Source organism: Episyrphus balteatus, chromosome 2 (assembly GCF_945859705.1).
Source record: "Episyrphus balteatus chromosome 2, idEpiBalt1.1, whole genome shotgun sequence".
NCBI classification, from domain to species: Eukaryota; Metazoa; Arthropoda; class Insecta; order Diptera; family Syrphidae; genus Episyrphus; species Episyrphus balteatus.
This window is the reverse complement of record NC_079135.1, coordinates 72237481-72262728: the sequence shown is the minus strand read 5'-3', so window position 1 is coordinate 72262728 and position 25248 is coordinate 72237481. Positions and strand designations below refer to the sequence as shown.

General features: G+C 31.4%; 5 non-coding genes across 5 annotated transcripts; 4 read left to right on the top strand and 1 right to left on the bottom strand.

The window, feature by feature from the left end:
* Positions 1 to 8612: 8612 nt before the first annotated feature.
* Positions 8613 to 8806, bottom strand: LOC129912818 (U2 spliceosomal RNA). The gene has a single exon (XR_008771915.1). It is a non-coding gene; the product is annotated as a U2 spliceosomal RNA (small nuclear RNA).
* A 3376-nt stretch (positions 8807 to 12182) lies between these two features.
* LOC129912821 (U2 spliceosomal RNA) lies at positions 12183 to 12376 on the top strand. Its single transcript, XR_008771918.1, has one exon. It is a non-coding gene; the product is annotated as a U2 spliceosomal RNA (small nuclear RNA).
* Positions 12377 to 13147: 771 nt separating this feature from the next.
* Positions 13148 to 13341, top strand: LOC129912815 (U2 spliceosomal RNA). The gene has a single exon (XR_008771912.1). It is a non-coding gene; the product is annotated as a U2 spliceosomal RNA (small nuclear RNA).
* Positions 13342 to 15179: 1838 nt separating this feature from the next.
* Positions 15180 to 15301, top strand: LOC129912835 (U5 spliceosomal RNA). Its single transcript, XR_008771931.1, has one exon. It is a non-coding gene; the product is annotated as a U5 spliceosomal RNA (small nuclear RNA).
* A 5371-nt stretch (positions 15302 to 20672) lies between these two features.
* LOC129912836 (U5 spliceosomal RNA) lies at positions 20673 to 20794 on the top strand. Its single transcript, XR_008771932.1, has one exon. It is a non-coding gene; the product is annotated as a U5 spliceosomal RNA (small nuclear RNA).
* Positions 20795 to 25248: the final 4454 nt, after the last annotated feature.

The following is a 25248-nucleotide window of genomic DNA, read 5'->3' as shown; positions in this document are numbered from 1 at the left end:
GGCCTCGTTCGTTGCTGATATTCCGAGCAATACCTAATTTTCACTCATGCAGGCGGTTCGTCCCACGTCAGAGTGATATAAAGGAAGGGACCAAATTTTAATACTTGGACAGATCAAGCTCAAATATATTTAATGCAAACATTTTGCACTGAATTTTTCGTTCAATGCAAACATTTTTTTATTTGCAATAACATTTATGCAAAATATTTGTATTTTCAATACAAATTTTATTCTCAATGCAAATATTTTTCTGTTGCAATAACATTTTTTTAAATGTTAAATATTTTAAGTTGCAATAAATATTTTTTAACGCAATTTTTTCAGCTGCAATAAATATTTTTTTAATGCAATTGTTTTTTATTTGCAATAAATATTTATTTTTTTAATTTCAAGTGCATTTTTTTATAATTGATATTGAATCTCAGTCTTAAATTTCGGCATTCTCATCAGCTTTAAAAATTATATAATTTTGTAGTTCTCGTATTAGTGATGCATATAATTACAAAACGTAATCTTTCCGGCTGTACAAAGTTTATGAAAGGTTGTGATATAGTAAAATGGAAAAAAGGTTAAAAAAGGAAAAAAAGTTTGTTTTTTTATTTTTTGGGAAAATATGATTGCATTAGGAAAAATTCCAGAACTTTTTAAAGATGTCGTTCACACATAATTGTAGTGAATATTTTAAGCTTTAATAAGCTTTCAGCTGGTAGAAGATTTATAGTAGGTTGGCATGTAAAAACACTGATTAAATGTAGTGCGAGAAAAAAGAAGTTCTTTAGAAAAAATATAAGGCTTTTAGATGGTATAATTTTTTGTAAACTTTTCATAAAAAAAACTGATGATAATTTTTTTCGCAAACAAATATTTTTTAATTTTACAATGACGTAAAATTATCGTACGTAAATCAACTTTACAGACAATAAAATTTCTTTTTCTATAGACTTCGAAAATAGAACTTCGAATACAAAATTTTTAATCATCAATATTTCTGCAACCAATGATTGCAGAGTAAATTAAAATCTTGAATGCGTTCTGAATGCGTTCTGGGACTGAACCGGGAATCTTATTGTTTTTAGATAGTACTTTTTTTCTCTGTGCACAATAGATTGAAGTGCCACAAAATAATAGGGCTGTCAAGTAGAAGTTTCCATTTTAAATGTGGCAGTCCTATTTTTAACATTTTCGGTAACATCTTAAATTTGTTGAAGTGCCCAGGCAGGTATTCAAATCGATTAAGTTTCTCAAAAAAAAAGTTTAACCTTCTAGGTATAGGCACCTTAACACTTATACTCTAACTTACGCATTATGTATTTTCAAAAAGTTTTCAACCGCAATTTTTTTTTTCTTTATATCCTTTCAAAGAACATCTTTTCAAAAATACATAAATGATCACTTTTCGTTTTACACGCTTGGAAAAGGAAACCTTTTAGGAAAGTTTTGACAAAAAAAAAAAAAAATGATAAACAAAAACCCCAAAAAAACTTTAGGTATTCCCTCTCTTATGACAAGAATAAAATTATTTCTTTTTTATAATATCAACCTACTACTTAGAGAGGGATCTACATAAATATAAACCTCTATATGCTATATTTCAAGACATTTCTGCAGATCTAATAACAATTTATACATGGATACAGGTATATATGAATGTATGTTGTATGTATAAGTAAAAGGACTATAAATAAGCTTCCTCGATTTTTTTCTAAATAGCACCGTTGGGGGTACACGCTTTTTAAATATTCAAAAAGAACTCAATTTGCATACATTTTCCTGATATTAAAAACGCTATATACCTCCCATACCATACTCCCCTTGCGCAATTGCTTATCTGCATAAAAAAGTTGTACAAAGTTAAGTTTTAAAAGCTCTCTTTTGGAAATTCCATTCCTCTGCTACCGCAGAATCCTTAACCAAATGACAAATGCTGGAGCATGCTATATAGTAGCCTACATTGTGGGCCCTATTTTAAAAAAGTAGGTACAGGAAGGTATAGTTTCGAAAACCATTGCTTTTACGTTAGCTTTCGAAAACATAATTTCGGACATTTAGTGCAAGAAATATTCAAAAATAACCTTGTTAAAACAACCATTTTAGATTGCAGGCTAACTACACGAACATATGAATTTTTAAAAACGTAAGTCACTTGGAACTATTACCATTTTGATCTGTACTCCTAAAAAGTTATTTTTTGAAAGATTTTTTTACACCAGAAATTAATTGGGATTGGACAGATACCAAATCCAGCCCTGCAAAGAGGAGTTCTCCCAAAAGTTCCTGTGATATTAGTACCTAAAGTGTTTGCATTTAAAATATTTTTTTTTCCTTCGGTGTTCTTTCGATGTACAGACAGGACTTTGTGAGTCTGAAATAGAAGCCCCATTCCACTGTATGAGTTGTATAGGTATCATAACCAAACTAAAAGTGAAATGCATTTTTGAAGGTGAATGTTGTACCTACACTAAAAAAAAAAACGTCAAAATGGCGCATCATCAACCCCCGCTGTGGTTCGTGCGCAAGTTAACCGCCCGGTGTATTCGGATTTCGGGCGTTTTCATCTCTATTACGAGTCTGACTCCCGGTTTAATATTTTTTTTTCCTTTGCTGTATGTGTTTATATTCCAGGAACAAACAAGCGGGGAGCTATAGCAATCCACCCGACAATTTGCGCACCCTCCTGCAATTAGACGAGTAAACATTTTAAGTGGAAGGTAAGCAAGTTGATTTCGTTTTAATTTTCTGTCGACTAACTGGAGGGGTGTTGTGGTGCTATATTCATTCCATAAACTGAAGCTCTGTATAGCATCACATAGAAGCTGGAATATGATAATGTATTCATAAGCGGCGGACTTTTTATGGCTATGTGATGAGACCCGGGACCGTATTTTTTTTTTTTTTTTTCGTTTCTTGTTTTGCTTTGGCTGTTAACAACGCTGACAAGCTGTTAGGATTATTATCACCCTCGCATTTAAATGGAGGAGCTTGAAAATAAAATGGATTATAAGTAGTCTGTTTGTACCTATACACACAAATACATTATAACATTAGTATAGGTAGGTGGGAATACACCACTGTGACACGGGTTGATTTCTTCCTTTTCAAAGTGGGTGGTTTATCTGGCAACTTTATCGCACATTTATAATTTTTTGGAAATGGTGTGATAATGCTGACATATAAAGTGACAAAACAACCAGTCCTTGGGGAATAATTTTGACACGGTAGTAGCTTAGTTCAAATGGGGGTTGGAGGATAAGAACAAAGTTCTTGTTTTTTTACTGTACAAAAGGAGGTTGAGTGTAAAGAGGGTTTAAGGTTTAGGTTTTCTATGCGGCTGCTAATCGTGATTCTCTTTTATCCTTCCACAAAGTCGTGTCGTCTACTTATTTTCCATTTCCTAAGTGTCAAAGCGAGAAAAATGTTCGTTAATGTATTTTCGGTTTCTTTTCATGTGTTTCTTCTTTTACATAAATTTTAACCAAAAATAAAAGTAAGTCGGAGTAAGAAGATATGCAATTTGTATGAATTCAAATGAGAAAAAGTATAGAAATGGTAATAAGACTTATAAACAGTAAAAAAGTTAATTAATTTTTCATGAGGAAAATTGTACCTACTATACCCATTTGTATAGAATGTATATTTTGTTTAGGTAAATAATGTATCTATTATGTCATTACCCCTTCACAAATTAGTTGGATGTGGATTTTGAAATTATTTTGACAGCTATGTGTTTGCATATTTATTGGGTTAATATTCATATTAATAAATTAAAATTCTAAGGACAATGAATATAGCAATTAGAAGAGGGAGTAATATTTTGACTACTTGTTTAACCTTGTTCATTACTTTTACTTACAAGGTCTTTGAAAAGGCTTCTGTGAAAAAAATAATAGTTCTCTATTTTAGGTACTTACAAAAAAAAAATAAACCAGCCTTTAAAAGATCTGAGCAACTAAAGAAGATATCGACATTTTTTAAGCGCAGTTACAAAGATTTCTTTACAAATAAAAACTTTTATCAAGTTTTTGGCATTCGTATTAACAGAGAAATAATCATTGAAATGAGTAAAGGTATACCAAAGTAAGGGTTTTCTTAAAGTGCTAAGTGGTATAAACTCTGTAGACAGAGCGTTGCTGTAGAACAATTCTTTTCTTGGAACAAAGCCATAATTGCCCCTTAGGTATATTTCCCCTATCTTATTACTAAACACCCTATATTATTGTGGTCAATTTTGCTTTCTAAAGGCAATAACAAAATGGGTCTCGTTTAAACAAAAGAGCTGAGCAGCGAACTTAATTTTTTTTTATTTATTAAATTCTAATTATCTTTAAGTTCAGTGTGCAACAAAGAAAATTCTTCAAAGATTACAAAATACAATTGGTGAAAGGCAGCAGCCTAACTGCAAGTTTTAATTTGAAAGCTGTAGTGAAAACATACATACGTACTGAATGCTTATAGGTACCCAAAAATAAGCGACATATTTTAACTTATTCTTTAGGAACTTTAGCAGGATCAATTGCACTAGTATCTACCCTAGAAATAAATCAAAGTAATCGATAGATTGATTTTATTTGTCAAAATTTAAATTGTGTTTTTCTTGTTCTTAATCAAAACTAAATTACTTTATATTGAATTTATTCAAAAATTATGATTTTCTTTCTACTCAAGTCATCACTGCATTGCATAGTTCCATCAGAGACAGCAAAAACGTAGGTGGCGTCGTCGTCTGCATGGCGACCGACCAACATAGCCTCGCAGAAAAATGTCGATCGCGTGCAATTCTTGCGATCCTCCGAACGCAGAACGCGTTACCACGGCAATTTAGATAAGAGCAACACATGAATTTTAACACCTCCAGCTTTCTATGGCACACGGGGAATTTATGCCTTCTGTTAAGCAAAACATTGGAAATGAATTTACAGACGATGGATGGATGGACGAAGGCCAATGCAAGCAACAATGGCCACGTTACATGATGGTCTGGTACCAGTACCATCCATGGTCAATCTAAACCAGCCGGCTTAAGGAAGGTTAATTTGTATTTGCAAGTCTGGCAACAACTGAAGCAGTATTATGGAAGTTATTTCACACACACAAGCAAAACTTCGAGGAATCCTCTTCGTAAGAAACAGGATTAGAGGTTGGTAACGTTGTTTTTTTTACACTGAAGCCTATCGCATTTTATTTGTTTATTTTGTTCTTAAAATTGGTACAGCAAATTTGTTATCTTAATTTTTGCAGCATTTCTTGATTCATCGTTTTAGATTGGTGGCGGTGGTTTTATTTTTTGCGTTTTTTGTATGTTGGGTTGGAGAAGTCTGATGTGTATGCTGTGCCCTACGTGGGCTACAGTTTAAATGGAGTTTAAGAATGAATCTATATAGGAATTTCCAGTTAAACTTGTGTCTTAATGTCATTACAACACTCTACAATATGTACAAAAGGAAAGATTTTAATTAAATTTGAAAGATGTAAAAGGCTCGCTACAAATTTTTTAAAATTTTACCTCGCATTTCTTAAAGAAAAAATACTAAATATCTACTACTTGTGAATTGGCATTATATGTAAATGAGATACGGGTCAAAGTCAGATAGATAACAATTTTCAATGTCAAAAGAATCAATTTTGTTTAAAAATAAGATTTATTTTTCACGCTATAAACAAAAGTAAAACAGTGCAAGAAAATAGATTTGGAAACATTTTTAAAAATAAAAAAAGAAGTAGGAGTAAAAGACTCCTTTTAAAGTAAAGTTTTATTTTAAAGAACTAATGAAAAAATGCAATCTTTAACGTAAAATACATGCTTAATATTTATATAAATATTACTAGCTGACCCGGCGGACTTCGTTCTACCTTTTCTAGTATAAACACAAATCGTTTCTCAACAAATCTAATACCTACATATAATTCTTGTGCCGAAGTGTTTCTTATGAGACTCCTCCTAAACAGCTTTGCTCTGGGCTCTTAGACTAAATTGTTTTTGCCAAAGATACCAAAGACCACTTTCACATTCGCTTTCACATTCATTTTCTCAGTTGACACCAAAGAATTTCAATTGACAAAACTCACCAAATCGTAATCACACTCCAACCACCAACCAATAACAATTCATAATTCATGAAAAAATACGCGCCTACTTAAGTTTTGAGTCAAGCTGCCTGATACCGGGCTGTACAAAATCATGTTGTCTTGAGTCGGGCTATACCCTTCCCCGTTTTCCACAAAATGTGAATTATTTGACATCACAATGATCAAACATTCATATTTTTCGACAGAAAAAAAAACAAAAAACATATAAAAAATGCTTCACAATAATAAAACACTTTGATTTTCAACAAAAAATTGCGATTAAAAAACATTGGTTGGTCTTGGAATGTTTAAAATTCAATAGTGAATTTAAAAAAAATAAAAAAAAAATGTTTTCTCCGAAATAAAAAAAAAAGTTTATGGTGGACCAACCTTACCATTTATGTGTATGAAAAATAGATGTTGGCCGATTCTCTGACCTACCTGATGTGTGTACAACATTTCATATAAATTGGTCCATCCGTTTCGGAGAAGTTTGATAACAAACACTGCGACACGAGATTTTTATATATTAGAAGATTGTGTATTTTCGTGGCATATTTACATAAACATCGTTTTTGAATTTGTATTCTAATGTATTTCTTCTTTTAATGTGGGTTAAAAAATTAATGAAAAATTTGAATTGTTTGAAAAACTATTTATACTCCAATTATTGAAAATTTACTATATACAAAAAATTTTTTTTTTCTGATACACTTTGGGTTCAACTCTCGTGTCCGAAAATTTATAACGTAGGGTAGGATGGTATAAGAGTGCGCGGTTGATAAGAGTGCGCAAGGCCTACGGTTTGAAAGGGAATATAAGACTGAATGCACTTATTTTGGAAAGATCTAAATGAGTTTGATCTGCTGTCAAAATTTCATGCAAATGTGTTTGTAAACAGAGGTGCTAGTTAAGTTTAAGTTTTTAAGCACTTTTTTTTCCAATATTTCTTGCCAAACAAATTAAATTTTCCGCTTAACAACAAAAAATAACAATAAACAAAGTATGGGACATTAAAAAGTCGACAGAAAGAAACATTTGAGGAACACGTAAGACTGGTCATAAAGTGCATTGTGAAATATTTATATATATTCTTCGATTACATGTCTGAGCGTGTAAGAGTGCGCACCATGATGATGTATAAGAGTGCGCGGGTTATAAGGGCAGTAAATGCTATCCAAGGCTTCAAAATAACTGGCATTTGTCCATATACCAGCAAACAGCAGCTAGAAAAAGCAATTCCAACCAAAAAGGAACCAAATAAAAGTTTTACAAAAAACAAGCGAATGAGAGTAACTAGGAAATATTGAAATTTTCTCGGAACCATTAATCGAAGACTAAATTGATTGTTCCTCATGCAAGGAGTGATGGGTTGAAAAATACTCTGTTTATTTAAAGATAGGCAATTGTATTTGCGACTTTTGTGCGAACTTACACCTGTGCGCAGCTGCGCACTTTTACAAACTAAGCCGCGCACTCTTACACAATAGGATGTATAAGAGTGCGCAAATTTCGTAATGTGGTATTTTGTTTATAACTTTTGAATTAATACATTTTTGTTACCAGTTTTAAGTTTTTTTCGTTGCTTTGATTATAAACTAAAAACTATATATAAAAAAAGTAGTTAAATTCTTTCTGTTATTGTTTTTTTTGGTATTTTGTCTAAAATGCGCACTCTTATACCACCTTACCTTATATTAAGCCAATATTATACTTGAACAACTTTATTAAAAATCAGAACTACCGCATTCTTTCGACAGACGGGAGGATGTATGTATATACTGTAACAGTAACTGTCCTCTGTTATTTTTCATTGCTATTTTAAAATTTTAAGTTTTCATTTTCTTTTTTTTTTTTCCTTTTTTCTTTAATTTTTATGTTTCTTTATTTCTCGGATTCATTTTATCTAATGGTTGGTTGATGACACGCTCGCATGTCCTCATACTGCAGTTCACTATTGTACATATCAAACCCACCTTATAGGGAGAAAGGTAGAAAGATTAAACACTATTTTCAGACATCGATAAAAGATCATATCAAGCATCCAAGGTCGGGTGAAAATATTCTTTAAAAATGTTAAGTCGCAATTATTGCAAAAATTTATTCTGTTTAAAGCCAAAACTAATAAAAAATACCCCGCAAAACAAAACATTGTTTTTTTATTAAGTTTCATTTTCGTATTGTTTTTTTTTACAATTGTTTGACTTGACCATTCGAAATTTTGAGAAAATCACATAATTCCTAATGTATATGTAAACAAGATTACGATGAAGAATTTTCAATTTTTGTTTTTTAAATTTTGATAAGTTAAAACAATTTCTTTCAAGCAGCAATAAACGAAAGAGCTGAGGTTAAAACTTTATCTGTAAAAAACTTTTCAGTATAGTGTTGTCTGTGTTTTTCTTTCTAATGAAAGATATGGTATTTTCATTAATAGCATCTATTGTTTATTTCTTTTCTATTTTTGTACAGAATAATTAACAGGGTAAATAATGTACAATACATACATAATTTATTTCAATTTCTCATTTTAGTTTAAATGTTAAATTAATTATTGGGCCGATCTCGGCGGTACTGCAATACCGAGCCAACCCGCGACAGAGGTGGAGCAAGCCCCTAGCACTCCGTCTATTTCCAAAAATCAGTTTAACATTTGTTGTCCCCCGATGGGGGATCTATCAGATGTTAAGCTGATAAGAACAGATACTACACTTTGATCTTAGCCATAAGGCCGAGAAGCGATAACTTAACTGTAAAAATATATGATGTCATATTAAAATATCTGCTAACATGTAATGTGAATTATATTTGGACAAAAAAACACCCTTATCTATTCCATACAGCCAACTGAGGCATAATTATGCCTTTTAGGCATAATTTTATTAGCTAAGGCATTGAGGCTTATTTTTTGCCAAAAAGGCATAATTTTTTCCTTTCTACTCTTGATCTATATTTTAAAACTTTCTTATATTTTTTTAAATATTTTGATAAAAAGACTAAAAACTTATATTTTCTATGTCTTTTAAATAAAGGTTGTTCGAAATTTTATATACAGAATTTGTTTTTACCATCTCTTGGTAGTGTTTAATTTTTCGAAGAATTTTGTTCACACTAATCACTTTTACTAGAAAAGAATCTAATTTTGTTGCTGTAAAAAGGTCTAAAACGCTTGCAAATAGGCTTATATTTTTTATTGGTGAAAAAAATTGGCCGCTAATTTCTTCCAATTATATGAAGCAACGTCTTGAAATATTCTTTTCGCAGAAAAAAAGTTTCCGTTACGTGCCAAATAAGTTGCCTATTCAATCGTCAGTTCGACTATCAGAAGAATAAATTTCAATATAAAAAATTTAATTCCTAGGAATAATCTCTATCTGAGGTTTATCTGACTATTTAAAAATTGGCCCTTAATGTATGAATTGATTAAATAAAAATTTCGTTTTGTGTACTTGTGTACTTTTTGTATATAATTTTTAAGAAATTTAAATTGAGGCATAATTTATTTGAAAAGGCATAATTTTTTTTCAAGTGAGGCATAATTTTGACTGAACGGGTTGGCAACGCTGCATACAGCATCCCTTAGAAAGGGTATTTCTTGTTCTTGCATCTTGTATTGATTTTATTTCTACTGAAGGTAACAACAAGAAACAGGAATGGAACTAAAACACGGAGTTTCAAGCGCTGGTGTACAGAGATAATGAGTAGTGAGTGTTTGAAAAATGTTGTAGTTAGTTTTTCGTCTCGTACAAGGTTTCGTATACAAACACAAACGCATCGAAATTATAATTTCTTAAAAAAACGTGAATTCATTAAAGTTGTCAACCTTAACCTAAAAGCAATTTTTTTCTGTCCGTAATTGATGCTTTACCAAAATCTAACCTGAAAAGATGTCCAAACATTAGGGGAGCCTGTTTCCCGAATCCTGTAGGAAATATACTACGTAAGAGAAATTTTAATATAAAAATTTGAATATTCCAGATTTTAGAAATTTGAATAAGGTAAACAAAAGTGAATTTTGAAAAAAATCAAAATGTTATTTTCTTGAAAAAAAGTGACTAAAACAAAATTTGATTTTGGTACGAAAAAACTCTTTAAAAAAATTCATTTTACGTAATAGGAATTTAAAACCAGTAAAATATGTATGAAACTTAAATTACAAAATTGTACTGTTATTGTTATTTAGAAAATTGTTTTTATCTAAATACATTCCATAAACTAAAATATAAAAGAAAATATCCGGAAAATGTCCGTACAAAAATAGTAAACATAATTATGAATTGATTTTCACAACTTTTTTCCGATAAAAAAACTTTAAGCTAGTTAAATAAGATAGTTTATAGCCATATTTTTAGATTCTTATTGGAGTGATTTCTGTACGGTTTCTTCCACTATACTTTGAACATGGCTTATCTTTCAAGACATGGTGTATAAATTAAAATTGAAATTCTTATCTTATAAAATGTTGTTGGTGCGATAACAAAACACAAAAGGTTTTTCATTCCCAAAACTGATATTTTATTCTTCGAGGAATAAAAACAAAGTAAATGAAAATATCCTAAAAGCAAATCATATCATCTATGTATTATGTCCAAGGTCTAACACTGCTGGTACCAAATTATCTCTATTATTGCCTTAAAATTCGATGGCCAATCGATGTTGGACAGATACACGAATTTTCTTTTATTTTTCTACAGTCTCATAAATGAATTGCTTGTGGACCGTTTAAAAGATTCAAGAATATTTTTCTCTTATCTAAGCGCATCTCAGATCTTGAGCACTCTGATCCTCCACTATCATCAGACAATAAATTTGAATACAGATACCCAATACCCATCTAATGTTGCCAGCAGAACAATATGCTCCATTGTCATTAGCATTTTACTAATTTAAATTAATTGAAACATAAAACACGAAATTGCTTTCAATATCAAAAGGTGTTGGTTTTTCTATATTTTTATATTATTGATTAATCAGCGAGCCATTCAAAAGACCAATGTGGTTATCGCGGAGCCTTATTAAGTTGAAAGGGGTAAACAAAAATCCGTCAATTCCTATCAGAATCTAACTGCTCTACATTATCGTGCCCAACAATACCACATGCCTATAGAAGGGACTTATGTTGATGTTTCTATTCCGATTCACACATCTTATTGTATGGGGACCTTTTGTTTCTTCGACTGTGAAATGAACATAAGATTATGCAATACGATCAGTTTGGAATCGAAGCCCATTCAATGGTCATCCATAAAACTACTTTTTCATTCAAGAATTTGTATTTGTTCGATGGTGGTACAGATGATAGATTTTAAGAGCAGTGAACATTTCCGGCTTTATGAGGAATAATTCTACTAAATATGAACTTGGGAAAAGGTTATTGTGCTGTGCTCTGTGCGATCAGGTCACAGCGAACCCTCTGTCAGTCGTGTAGGCGAGTCGTTCGATCCCCACACCCAGGCATCGGAATCAATTTAATCTAATTAGGTGGAAACAGATCACACTCCACAACTCTTTTGCCCCTTATAACCCTGTCAACTTTTTTGTAAGTGAAAAAATTTTTTTTTTATTTCTTGACAACATAAGCAGGTATTTAAAAAGGTTGAAAGCAACGAATGGCTGACTCTTCAACTTTATTGAAGCATTTATAAAAGGCAATTTTTTTAAATGCTTATTTAGCACTCGAGCTTAGCACAGTCAGCTTACTCTTCCTGTAAATTAATATTAACTTAAGAAAAGATTAACTTTTCATTTTTATTGTTGATTTAATTTGACTTTTTATAATCATGTTTCATGTTTAGGTATATCCAAAGCAATCTTTGATGAAATTAATTTGAAAGAAAGTGTTGCATTGGTGTTTGGTTCATAAAGAAGGATTATACCTTCCTCCCTACAAACACGCACACAGAAAAGTACGGGCATAGATATCAATGTACATATACAAACAAAAAACATCCCTATACAAGAATATCTTTCAACTGAAATAAAATCAATGCAAAAACAAGAAATACCCTTGCTAAGGGATGCTGTATGGAATGGATATGAATGTTTTATGTTGAAATATAATTCACATCTCATGATAGCAGATATTTTCATATGACATCATATATTTTTACAGTTAAGTTATCGCTTCTCGGCCTTATGGCTAAGATCAAAGTGTAGTATCTGTTCTTATCAGCTTAACATCTGATAGATCCCCCATCGGGGGACAACAAATGTTAAACTGATTTTTGGAAATAGACGGAGTGCTAGGGGCTTGCTCCACCTCTGTCGCGGGTTGGCTCGGTATTGCAGTACCGCCGAGATCGGCCCAATAAATAAATTAAACATTTAAAATTAAAATAAGAAATTGCATTATCAATAATGTAGTATTGTGCTTTGTGCTTTTCTATTTTAGCTATGAAAAAAAATTACTCACAAATTGTATTACAGATTCCTTGTGAAATGAGATGAGGATATTTTTTTAACTCAGCAAAAAATAAGGGAAAGCATTTTTTATAAGATAAAGTTTTTACCTCAGCTCTTTCGTTTAGTGCTACTCTTGGAATGGAATTGCTTTAATTTATTAAAATAGAATGATAAATATAAAATATTTGTTCGTAACTGGAAAAATAAATTTAAAATTATGTCAAATATTTATTCATAAAAGAGCAGTGGTCAAGTTCATTAATCATTACATGTCAAAAATTATGAAAAAAATATATATATGAATATTTGGGTATTTTGTAATAACTTTTAATTTAATGAATGAATATGGAAACAGTATTAATTTTGTGTAATAAATCGATAGAACACATTTTGCAGTTGGGTTTAAATATTACTTAAACCATAAAATCACCAGACAATAAATGTTTCGTCTGGTCCATTTTATCGATGTTTTAAGACAGTGTTCATTTCAAAAATTAGAGTTCCATTCCTGTTTTTTGTTGTAATCGTCAGCAAAAGAAATAAAATCAATGCAAGAACAATAAATACCCCTACTAAGGGATGCTGTATGGAATAGATAAGGGTGTTTTTTTGTCCAAATATAATTCACATCCCATGTTAGCAGATATTTTAATAAGACATCATATATTTTTACAGTTAAGTTATCGCTTCTCGGCCTTATGGCTAAGATCAAAGTGTAGTATCTGTTCTTATCAGCTTAACATCTGATAGATCCCCCATCGGGGGACAACAAATGTTAAACTGATTTTTGGAAATAGACGGAGTGCTAGGGGCTTGCTCCACCTCTGTCGCGGGTTGGCTCGGTATTGCAGTACCGCCGAGATCGGCCCAATTAATTAATTAAACATTAAATATTAAAATTAGAAATGCATTTGCAATCAATAAAATGTATGTGCTTTTCTTAGACTATGAAGAAAAATTACACGCAAATTGTATTACAGAATACAGAATTCATGTGAAATGAGATGGAAATATTTCATAGCAAAAAAACTGGATAGCATTTTGTATAAGACAAAGTTTTAACCTCAGCTCTTTCGTTTAGTGCTGCTCATGGAATGGAATTGTTTTAATTTATCAAAATAGAAAGATAATAATACAAAATATTTGTTTGTAACTGGTAAATATAAATCCAAAATTATAAAATTATGTCAAATATTTGTACATAAAAGGGCGTTAATTTTTTTACAAAAATGCCCAAAATTTTGTTTTTTTATCTTTCTTTTTTGTCGCCCGCGAACCGTGATTTTTTCTTGTTTAATATTGTTTTTGTTAATGTCATATGTACGTCTAAACAATTTAAGGAACGAAATGTTGTTTGCTATGAAAGTGATGAGTTTCCAAAATGATTGTTACTTCAACAGACAGACAAGCAAGTATTTTAATTATAAAATAAGAACAAAAATTAAATAAAATACGAAATATCAAAAATTATAATAAAAACTGATAATACAAAAACAAATGTCCTATCAAAAAGAAAGAAACATTTTCTAAGTATATTTAATCTATAGATACCATTCAAAGTTATTGTATTCTAAGTTTAGACTACTTAAGTAACTTTTATTTGACTATTCAAAGTTTGGAAAAAAAGAGTTGAACATTTTTGTTTATTTTTCTACTGTTTTTTACACCCGCAACCGAAAAGAAATCAACCGGGAAAATATTCGGTCATTTAACTTTAGGTACCACTATGATAGGAGCACCTCAACTTCCTTGCCGTTATATACCTACTATACCTACCTAAAAGAAATTAACCTTAAGCATTCAATGCAATAAACATTTGACTACAATACTGAAATTAGATATCCTTTTTTGTAAATTTGCATACTACGGTATCAAACTTCCGATTTAGCAAGGATAATAACTGCCAATATTTAGCCTCCGTTTATTCAAAAATCCACATTCCCTTCCGGTACTTAATAGCCATCTAATACAAAAGAACAGTTCAAGTTTTCTAACCACCCATCAGCCACCCCTAAATGCAAACACAGGAAAACTTCAAATTACATATTCTATTAGCTATTATAACGTTGAAAGAATAACATGGTAGGTAAGGCATAAGGTTTCGTACATGAAATCACTTTAAGTTCATTTAGGTCAAAAGGCAAATAGTTTGAAGAAAGACGTTTCGTGTTGGTTATCTTTTAAGTGATGTCTAACGTGTATACTTAGGATGTACCCTTTGCTATAATATTTAGGGTAGCTTCTTTCTAGCTCACAGTGGTATAATATTATATCAAAAGCGCACTTATTTTCAAACTTAAATTAAAACTGTAGGTAGATACTTTAACTTCATAAGAACATGTGAGAAATTTACTTGTATTCGTTATCTCTATTAAAAGAATTTGTATAGGAAGGTGGTAAAGGAACAGGAAGTGAGGAAATCCTAGGAAGACAAAATATTTTCGTAGCTCTACAGAAAAAATTTTGCCAACCACCAAACGAAACAAAAGAAAGAAAAAATATGTATCGAAAAACATTTATGAAAACCACCACCATTGGAAAGAGGATAATAATGATGATGCCATTGCGATGTCATAGAAACAGAATATTTGGAAGTATTTCACCCCTAAATTCACAATTCTAGAAACCTAATGTATGTATTTTGTTTCTTTAACTGAATTCACATTCAGTTTCATCTCTAAATGTATGTTATGCTCGCAAGAAACAGTTCAAAATCACTCTGGCTTCACTTCAGTGTCGAATAAATCTTTCGCCTTTTACTAAAGATTTCCGTGGAGTGGGGCACTCTAATGAGTCTAAAATAAAATTTTTGAATGGTCTGACAACAGTTGGACCTAATATAAAACTAAAATCAATGTACCTTTTGTTTTAAAACATTTTATTACCAAACGTAATTTCTTGTACGTTGTTCGAGTTTCCATCTTTAAAGATGGAAACATCTCTTTTGTGAGTCAGGAATGGAAAAGTCGATACAATTGTATCGAATTCGATACAAATGAGTTTGCTCGAGTACAAAAATACAATTTGTCTAAATTCGATACAATTTTTTAATCTGTGTCTTAAAAATTCTTTTGCAATATCTAAGATTTCAAAAAAAGAGGAAATCGAAAGAATTAACAAACGACAAATCTTTTTGTTTAAGTTTTAATTTAATTTCAAGTTTTTTTTTTAACCAAAATAAATGTAACAATTTGAGTGAAGTGACTTGTTTTTTGAAAATTTTCATAAAACTGATCAAGCTGTTCTATTTTTTTCGACATTAATCAGCAAATATTGAAAATGCTGTTCGAATTAGAAACTTATAAAGATAAATGCCAAAACTGACTTCACTTTGATATTAACTCAGAAGAAAACAAATTAAAACAATTTTCAAAGTAAAGCATTAAACCCGAAGAGCGGCAGACTTTTAAATGGAATAAGCATTTTAATTACATGTTATTCAAAGGAAACACTTAAGTCTTTATGTTTCAAATGTAATAACCGAATGTTTAAGTGTGTTAAACTAATTTTAAGTTCATAACTGAGCCATTATCTTAAAAGCAAAATTGCACTTTTATTTTTGGGTCCCCAAAATTTTTGCATTTATTAATACTAACTTGTAGTCTTCTGTGAATATGTACTTTTTCCCATATTTATTTTGTACCGAAATTAAATAATAATTACTCTTTTACGGAGAAAATAAAAACATTCACATTATATAGAAAATTTAAGAGTTTTTGCAAATTAAACATTTTGATTCAATTTTATATTAATTTCTATTGTGAAAAATATATTCCAATACAATTCTACCCATTTCAGTACAATTCAAATTAAATTTTCAGTACAATTAAAAAATGTCATTTTCCATCCCTGTTGTAAGATATTTAAAATCTTTTAAGGATGATTATCATTTTTTAAGGTTCGCTTAATCTAAAAAATAGAAACTTCATTTCAATACAAGGTATGACATATCAATATGTCTTGTGCATCAGACAGAGTAAAATTTTGTGTTAAAAGCTGTAACAATCAATTAACGATACAAGCAGGGTTAACGTTTGCGCCTCTAAAGAGGTGTTTTTCCTCTTTTTTTCACTCCACTTTTTAAAAAATGTCAAGAAATACCTCTTTTTGATATTTTGGTTCCTCTTTTTCCTCTTTTTTAAAATTATGTACCTACATACGTTTGATTAAAAAAATTGACATTTTTTTCAAAATCAAGCAAAATGTGACTTATAGGTACCACTTTCAATTATAATCAATTGTAAAAAAAATATACGCAACTGTTGCTTAGCGCTGATTTGATTTTTATAAGGTTATTTTTGAAGAAATTATACACAGGTAATGTTTTTAAATTATTCTTATTATGTTCTTACAATTTTAATTTTAATAAATTGTGTTAAAAGGTTTGTTGCGGTTCAGGAAAGGCGCAAATGAGGTATTTCGTGTGACTGCCGTACTTAACTTATTCTATTTTCACATTTTTTTTATTGGGGCCTCTTTTTGAAAATCTACGAAGGTAGCCCTGGATACGAATCTTGTCATGTAGACAACGAAAAGACGTTTGTCGCATACAAAAAACGTCATTTAACATTTTAAAATTCTGTTAAATTTATTGAAACCGGCCATTATTGTATCAAATAAACGAAATCTTGAAAGGATTTAAAACTTATTTTCTGATGCTTTTTCTTGAATTTTTTTATTTGTATTTTTATTATTTTTACTTTGCTTTAATAGGTAGGTACTTGATGGTATTTTTTCGTTAACATGTCCGCTGTTGACTTTGGAGACTTCAAAATTTTTAGTTTCGCTTCAGCTGTGTACTAGGCTTTAATTGGCCCCAACTTTGTCAAATGGCCCTTAAAAAATTTCGAAATTTCCCTCTCTGCTTTTTTCTTCGCGACAACGCTGGCTGCAGAGTAACGAATGCCTGGCACCCGTAGCCGCGCCGCTCCAACGGCCAACAAAGACCTTACCGATGCCTTTGATGATGTCAAAAAAGGTTACAGATAAGATGAAGTTCTGTCATGCAACCTTGTTATTGAATGAATAACACAGAATTTTATATTTGGAGAGGCGATCGTCGAGTTACTTAGCTCATAAGGCTAGAGGTTCAAATTGGTGTCAAATGAAAGATAAGTTGATACTTTTTTGAACAAAAGAGTTTAATTGTTCACACCAAACTATAACTAACACTCTCTTTTATCTGAAAAATGTCAGGTTCCATCTCAAATGCTAAAAAAAAATAACAGGTAAAAATCTTAATTTTTTAGTCTAAGCCCTGATTTTTCAATCGTCAGTTAGACTATCAGAAGAATAAAAACTGCCAAATGTCAATATAAAAAAAACTTTTATTCCTAGAAATAAGCTCTAACTGAGGTTTATCTGACTATTGAAAAATTGGCCCTAAATGTTTCTTATCATTGCTTAGGGTTGCCAAGTGCTTGTCTGAATTTTAAAGATGGCACCCATCATTTTTCAGACTTGGTGTTTAGTTTAACTTTTTAGTGTATAAGCAATTATACCCTTTTGTTCAAAAAATCGTTAAGTTTTTTTTTTCATTTGAACGGGGTTGCCATATTTTGAGTCTTTACTACGAATTTAAAATTTTCTTATTTGATCAAACTACAAAGATATGACGAAATTAGTTTTTGACAATTTTTCCTTTAAAATAGAGTTGCCCCAAAGAAGTTCCAGTTTTTTCACTTGCAGTATTAACTCATCTTTCATTTAACACTATATTTTACCTCCTCCTCCTCCTTAATCAGTTGATTAATATTTTCAATAAACATTATAACTTAATTGACTCTGTTAACGTAAATTTGAAATCAAAACAGTTTAAAATTAGATTTTTCGTTAATTTTGTAAATTAGAAATTTAATTGTGTTATCTTTTTTTTTTTTATACATACATTCATTTTTATTATTTTTGTTATTTATATTTATGTTAGGATTTTAACGTGCTCAATAAATCAAATCCCTTGAGCAACTAAAGTGTCACTGAATACCTCTTTATCATCCCATTTCTGCGGCGCGGTGAAAAGGTATAGATTTTCAGATTTTCTTATCGATCTATTTCTGATAATCAATAGCTTTCTTATTTGAAGCTTTTCCTTTACAAAAATATGTATGCAAGAACCTACATCATATTTCAACTTTATAACATCTGTCCATAAAAATCAAAAATTGTCATTCGCCGTGCGTTTGCTATTAAGTTCCTTCTTACGTTGGCATCCGCCAAAATACATTTTACTATCTTGTCTTGGATTTGTTCCTCGGTTTTGTCAAAAAGTATATAATACACAACTAGCTCAGGTAAAAGGAAACAAATCCATGCATCGTGCGCGCCACCTTTTAAGCCATTCAATATCACCCACCGCATCTCCTGAAACACCAGACATTGTGTCGGAAAGAACCTAATAAACGCATACTATCTACCAAAGACCACCATCACCACTACTACCACCACCTGGACCATGGTGGACCAGGCCCAAATAACAATAAAAACACGAAAAAAAAAAAAATTAAATCGAAATCGAAGAGACAAAAAAAAAAAAGAACGCTGAATAAAAACGATCCAAAACTGCTGCCCTCGGATAATGGTCGTGTTTTGTGGACAATAAAATAAAATAACTGATCGTAGTTTGTGATAAGTTAATTTCCTTTTTATGTGTTCTGCTCAAGCGCCTTATCTCGCTCCAGATCAAAAAGAGGAGAGAAAACATTGCGCCCCTGTCGCAGGTCGCATCGGCCGACGACGAAGAACAACGGCGAACGAGGACAGACGACCAAAAGTGACGCAGACGTGGTCATCCCACTCCATGCGGTCAATGGAGATCAACCATCGACGACGACGCAAGATGACGACAGACGATCGATGGTGGTGCTGGAGCGACACCTCCAAGGCGAACAACGCGAGCAAGCAGGAAGGTTTACGCAACGCACCTTAAAGCGCACAGAGCTTACGCAGCCCAAAAATGTGGGCACCTACATAATACATATTATGGGCGTATACTTTATTTGGGGTCCAGGATAGATTTATTGTTTCGGACTTGCATTAAAAAGACATAAAATTTGTTATTAATTCAATTTGGAGTTCCAAATTGGTTTCTCTGGGGACTAATGACGAAGTTATAAGCTCCAGTTCGGGGAACATTGCAGTTGACACCTTTTTATGTTTTCTTTGCGGCATCCGATCCAATCGATGGAAATGATGATTCAATTCTAGAATTTCTTCCCGAATCTGTTGATTAGTATGCGTTGGTATTAGAGTATTACATTACGGGATTTAGAGAGAACAAAATAGAAGCGGCAAAATTCTTTTTGATTTAAATTTAAGACGATGTTTGGCCAAAAGTCTGTTTCATGAATAATTGAAAACAAAAGAATTTATTGGTTTTCAAAGTATAGTGTAGTCAAAATAGGTTTTGATATAACAAAAATCTGAATAGGCTTGGGTTGGGAAGGTCACTTGTAAGTTGAAATATGAAATATCAAGTATTTTGTAATCGAACATAATGAACAAAATACTTCGAGTACGAATGTCTTGCCAATTTTATAAATCTCCTACTCTACTTATTTTTACCGATGTTTATTCAATACGTTTTACTAAGCTCTTTTTTGAACGGTTACTGTTAAAAGATTGCTATCCAACTACTTCCCATTGAAGAAATATAGTAAAAAGCTTTAAAAAAAATAGACAAGTACAAAATAAAGTTCGTTGCTCAGCTCTTTTGTTTAAAATAGGCAACATTTTTCGCTTTCACATTTTCAAGCCAAAATTAACATTAAAATTAGAGATTTCAATAATTCAAACACAATGTACATAATGTTCTATGGCTTTTTTTTATACAATTATTGTTCTCTTGTGCGGAGCACTATGGTGTAAATGCATACAAAAGCGTGTCAAAATGTTTGTTTCACTTTAATGGTTAGATATCCATCTGAAACGATTTTTATGACATTTAAAATGGGTTTTATTATTAGTTTGATCAAAAACACATGTTTTATTTTTATGGAAAATAATTTGTATTTGACTTTTAGAGCAAGTTATGCAAGATAACAAATCAGACAAAAAAGTTGGTCCCACAATTCTGTTTTCAAAGTACATACCTACCTATTTCACCCCTAATTTCAAAATCTTAGGAAGATAATGTATTTCGTTTCTTTAACTCAATTCACATCCAGTTTCATCTCTAAATGTATGTTATACTCGCAATAAACAGTTCAAAATCACTCTGGCTTCACTTCAATGTCGAATAAATCTTTCGCCTTTTACTAAAGATTTCCGTGGAGTGGGGCACTATAATGAGTCTAAAATAAAATTTTTGACTGGTCTGACAACAGTTGGACCTAATATAAAACTAAAATCAATGTATAGTGATAGTTTTGCATTTTATTGCTAAACGTAGATTCTTATGGGTTGTTTCCATGATTCTATTTTCCATCTTTATGACTTTCATAATGATTTAAGAGTAGAAGAGAGTCATTTACGTTTTTGCTTTTTTGTGAGCATCAGGATCAGGGCATCAGCTGCGGGCAGTGGGCACGGTTGTCACTTCAAAATAAAAATTGTGACCAAGATTGTAAATAAAAATGACAAAACACAACTAAAAATGACTTAAATGTCACATTTCCCTTATTCTGAGTTCTGGGCGAAAAGTTGTTCACGTTCGGAAAACTCTCCGTATTTCGAACTTTTTTACGGTTCTCACTTAAATTTTGGTGGCACACAAGAAACGAGTCTAACAAATATTTCTGGTAGAAAAATTTTCACTGGAAACTAAAGATAGCCCGGGCTGATTCATTTCGTCAGAAAAAATTACCAAATGGATTAAAAATTGACCAAATGACCAAGTGAATATGAAATTACCAATTTTGGTCATAAATGACCATTGTGGCAACCGTGGCTGTGGGTACAGACAAAAATTTGAGATAACAATAATTAAGATATGAAAATGCGAAAAAAGTGAGCCCGGCAACCGCAAGTCCGTCTTATAAGGTACTGTAGCTGCAGATGATGGACCGGTTAGCATAAAACTTTGTATGTAGCGTTTTTTCGAGACTCTCCAGAGAAGATTTTGGTTTTAATTTGTATGGATTAAAAATAACAATAGGTACCTGTCACCTGTCATATCTCATATACCACCAATTTCGGAAAAGTTTAATTTTCTAAAGAACTAACAAAAATTTAAATGGTATTTCATAGACAAGGTCTATCTTTTAATGAAAAAAAAAAAACTTTTTTTTGAAAATCATTATCATGTAGGTTAGGTACCCTAGAACCGATTTTTTTAAATCTGATTTTCTCTGAAACGACTTATTCAATTTTAACAAATTTTTTTTTATACAAAATTATTTATATAGTTTTAGTATAATATGCACATTAAAAATAAAATTTTGAAAAAAAAATTTTGAATTTAAAAATAAAACTTATTTTTTAAGAAATCAAATTTTCGAAAACGGGACATTGATTTTTTTGAAATTTTTTTTTTTTTTTGAAAAACGGCTCTAATATATAATTGGAATTGTACATTTGTTTTGGGGGTGAATTTCATTTAAGATGTTGTTTTTTTTTTTTTTTTCTTTGAATAACGAATTTTATGTTTCTTTTTTTATTTTGATATAATGTAAATCTACATCAATTTTAGTAACTTGAATTCTAAGAGCAAGTTCGTGCGACCCTGTCGTGCATTTTATTTATTTTTGTTCCTCGTGGAAAAAAGTTGTCACTGAACTGAACCAGAGCCATCTTTTAGGGTTATGCACTTCTATGCTTTGAATCTGAATCCGAGGTCCGTTTGGCCCCATCAGGTCTTGGTTTTGAGAAAATTGCAAAATTATTCCAAAGCGTTCGCAGTTAGTTGTTGTTGTTGGACTTTGTGTTAAGTTTTATCTAATTTTATCTAAACTAATTTTTTTTAAATTCTTCACATAAATGTTTAAACACTATACCCACACACCCAGCTGGCTGGTGAAATAAGAAGACAAATCAATGTTGTTTTTTGTCTTAAAAAAGACTTAAAAAACGCCCTCATTGTTTCTAAAAAACAAAACACAAAAAATCGATATGTATATTGCCCTAAGGTCATCTTGAAATTTGAGCATATTAGCTTTCGCATGTTACCTGCTAGGGAGGCAAATGGACGTTTGCCAAATCAATTTTAAATGACTAAGTCCAATGCCCATCAGCTCATCAGTTGAAAGTGAGTCTTTAAATAGAAAAAAATAAAATAAAAACATCAACTTAACCGCAAATATGAAACAAACTGTGGCAATTATATTTTGAAGAGGCAGGTGATGATTCAACAGCTACTAAGCACTCTGCGAATAGGCTGTAATAAAATTAATTTGGGCCTAAGGAGCACCACCAGGCCAAGAAGAGACTTATAAGGACCAAGGGCACCGCCGCATACACATAGAATAGTATAATCCAGGGGTACCCCCGGCGGGTGATGATGAGACGGCAATGAATGCAACCAAACGACCCAGAGCAATTTATTTTATCGCCTGAATCGAACTTGTTACTTGTTTCCAAGGCGCACTAACAGGACGAAGCCATAAAAACGCTGTTCATTGATAAACAGTCGTTTTCATATCACCAAGCCCCAAAGCCAAGCTTGGCTCGCAACTCACATTCATTTGGTTTTTGTTGTTGTTGTTGTTGGTGTTGAATTGTATATCTGCTGTTTGCAATTCTTTTGCGTGGTGGTGCGGAATCATTTGGGACACGTTTCCGTAAATTTATAAATAAATTGTTGTCCTGGTATTGATGCTAATTTGCGGATTAGTTGCCTTGCAGTGCCGGTGCTGGACTAAGTTAAGAAGAAAAAAAAAAGAAGAAGAACCAGAAGAAGAAGAAGAATACCGGACACTGTTAACAACTGTTTTATGGTATTAAAAAGGAGATTTCTTTTTTTTTCTCTCTGCTGGCGATGATGGTGGTGCAGTGTGGTATTACACATTATATGATGAGGTAAAGAGTCCACAATTGTATTTGATACCTACACAAGTCATTTAGATAAGGAAGCCGTTTGTGATGTCTAATTTGAGTTTTATGTAGATGATGATGATGGGTAAAACGATTTGAGACATGCGAAAGAAATGCCAAGTTAATGTTTCCTCTGCTTAAGAATTCAATTTATGTTGATGTTTTTGTTTGTTTGTTTGCTTTGCTCTTTTCTTTTTTTACATGGACATCATGCAAAAACGCAATCAAATAATTTTTTTATCTTAGCAAATGCATTGAAGATGGTGAAATAAATTCCGGAAGGTGCTTTTTACATACTTGCATTAAATGAATGTTATACTAAAACAAATCTGACAGATATATTTTTTGTGTTTGCAATGAAGTTTAAATATAAAATTGATTATTTTTGGGACCGTTCAGACAGAAAAACCATCCACTGCAGCTTTTTTTAAATGCACTTAAAATAAAACATGACCTTTAATCAGGTGCCTCTTTTTACATTTTCATATAACAGCAAAGTAATAATTTTGCCATTGGTTCGCACTGACTCCTAACCGCCGCCGTTTGTACACTTAATACATACTCAAATGAAATCCAAAACATTAAAGCCTTTTAGGATTTCTTTAAAGCTTTCTTTTAAACTTTTTTTTTAATCCGTTCATTAAACTGAGTTTCGGAAATACCTACTTCGGATAGTAAGTAGCTAGGTACTTTTAGAAGTTAGACAAAGCAATGACCTCGAAATAATTGCGCTAACAATTTTGTAAAAGAACACGGTAAGGCTTAGAAAAAATAACGTACCGAAAAATATGTCAAACCGTGCACAGAGAAAAATAGAACACTTATGTCGTTTTCGATTGGACGTCCAGAAGCGTCCGGAAGCATTCGGAAGCCTTCTGATACCGTTTTATTGGCATGAAAATGACAGCCAGAACGCTTCTCAAAAGAGAAATTCTCTTCTCGATTTCAAATCAGAATCGAATCAAGAAGCACTAATACATTTATACTTACATGTCAAAGAAAAACTCAATCATTGTTTTTTTCTGTTTTCCATTCAATTTTTTTTTTTTGTTTTCTGCAAATAATTTGTTAATTTATTTTCAAACAAATAAATTATGCCTTTAAAATATTTTCCAAAAGGAATTTCACATTAATTCGTTAAAAACTAGGTACAATTTTCTTTAAATATTAATTATTTTTCAAGTCGTATGCCATGTTTGACATTTTAAATTTCAAAGAAAAACAAACACAAACACAAAAAAACAGAATTGAGTGCAAGCGATTCAAACTGTTTTATTGGATTTCAGAATGAGTGAATCCTTGAGTGATTCCAATCGAAAACGACATTAAAATCAAGATGATGTTCTTTCTCCTGATCCCCAACTACTTAAATTCTTTTTTAAATTATAATGAAATCAAAGTGAAATTCATTTTATTATAACAAGACTTTGGTTCTGAAAACAATTAAGTTTATACGTCTAAAAATTATGGAAATAAAAAAAAAATAAATAAAAGGATGTTTGTTCACTTTAATTTAAAATGATTCTTTTTATCGAAAATTTGTTGTAATTAAGAATATTTATTCATTTATTTTAAGACGTCAGTCTTCTTAGCAAATTCACTTAATTTAATACAGATCCCATTCAGTGTTGCCAGAGCCGACTCTTTATAGCCAAACAAGCTCCTTGAAGATTTCACTCGCTCCTTAAAATTCGTATTTCCGATTTGAGAAATGTGGACAGAGAAACCCAATTTGCATAGATTTTTCATTTTTATGTATTACAAATTTAATTTCACGTCCGTCAAGGATCATGAAAACCAGAATATACAGGGTGTCCC